General features: G+C 32.6%; 1 non-coding gene across 1 annotated transcript; it reads right to left on the bottom strand.

The window, feature by feature from the left end:
* Positions 1-1,176: 1,176 nt before the first annotated feature.
* On the bottom strand, positions 1,177-1,284 carry LOC116552471. The gene has a single exon (XR_004269401.1). It is a non-coding gene; the product is annotated as a U6 spliceosomal RNA (small nuclear RNA).

Here is a 1,284-nt window from a genome sequence, read left to right as displayed (position 1 = left end):
ATCCCATTATGAAAGCCCCAACCTCATAACCTCACCTTAACTAATTGTCTCCCAAAGGCTCCATCACTAAATACAATTACCTTGTGGATTAGCTAATCAAAATCATCATGAATTCTGATGGACACAATTCAGCCCATAGCACCAAGTCTACGTGATACTCTCATAATCTCTGCCCATCTCAGGGCCTGCAGCAACTGAGTCTCATTTCTTCAGGCATTTCAGAAAACAGAGATTTAAAAAAAAAAAAAAAATAGTGCAGGACAGAATACAATGCATTAATTAATTACTAAATTAATTAATCTTGTGACAGCATCTCACTCCAGTACCCTGAATTATTTGAGTTACTTCAGTGCCCAAATAATTCAGGTGGTATTGTTTCACATTCATTGCTTGCCTATATGGGGGCAAGTATGCAGGCATCCATTGGGCCAATCCTCTTTTTATAGCAATTACTTTCCAGACTCAGACCTTATTCAGCTCATTGAAGTTCGCTAATTCTTAACTCATAGCATAGATTTTATTTCACATTAATGGATTCAAAAGTGTGACCCATGCCCTATGTCACAATTCTTTTTTAATTAGAAATGACCCAGACATTCAATGGTATCTGAAATAATTTTAAGATTTTAAATTACATTAAAAGTCCACCTACAAGCATTGATTCCATTTATATTTACTCAATTTGTTCATTTTTAGCAGTTTATCTAAATTAGTGTTTAGAACTAAGACATTAGACAAAGGTAATCATTGCTCCAAGTTATTTCTTTGTTAACCATTTGCATAGTCTGTGAATATCAGGTGTTCACCTAAGCAAAAATCTTAAACACATGGGCAATTTTGCTTTTAATTCAGAAAAATCAGTTGTTCTTATGGAACCAACAATGTTAAGTTAGTCTTATATCTCAAAAAATTAATTCAAAGAAAGATTATTCTGTTTTTCATTGAGTTTACGGTCTTATAACCTTCATGTAAAATCCTAGCACATTAAAATATTTAGCAAAGGCAAACATAAAACTCATTTAATTAGTAAACCCAGCCAAAAATGTATGCTGACAATTCCAGGCATTTCTATTTTTGTTTTGTCAATAATTTTAAAGCTTATTTTAAAAGATTACTAAATTCACACAAATCTGAAAAGCTTTTGGACTTTCTTCCTTTTTTAAAAAAAATATAATAAAAAATATGGAACGCTTCACAAATTTGTGTGTCATCCTTGCACAGAGGGCCATGCTAATCTTCTCTGTATCATTCCAATTTTAGTATATGTGCTGCCAAAGCGAGTAC

Source organism: Sapajus apella, unplaced genomic scaffold, assembly GCF_009761245.1.
Source record: "Sapajus apella isolate SASKATOON/1434 unplaced genomic scaffold, GSC_monkey_1.0 scaffold11, whole genome shotgun sequence".
Lineage (NCBI taxonomy): Eukaryota > Metazoa > Chordata > Mammalia > Primates > Cebidae > Sapajus > Sapajus apella.
Note: the sequence above shows the minus strand (reverse complement) of the source record. Positions and strands in the feature narration are given on the sequence as shown.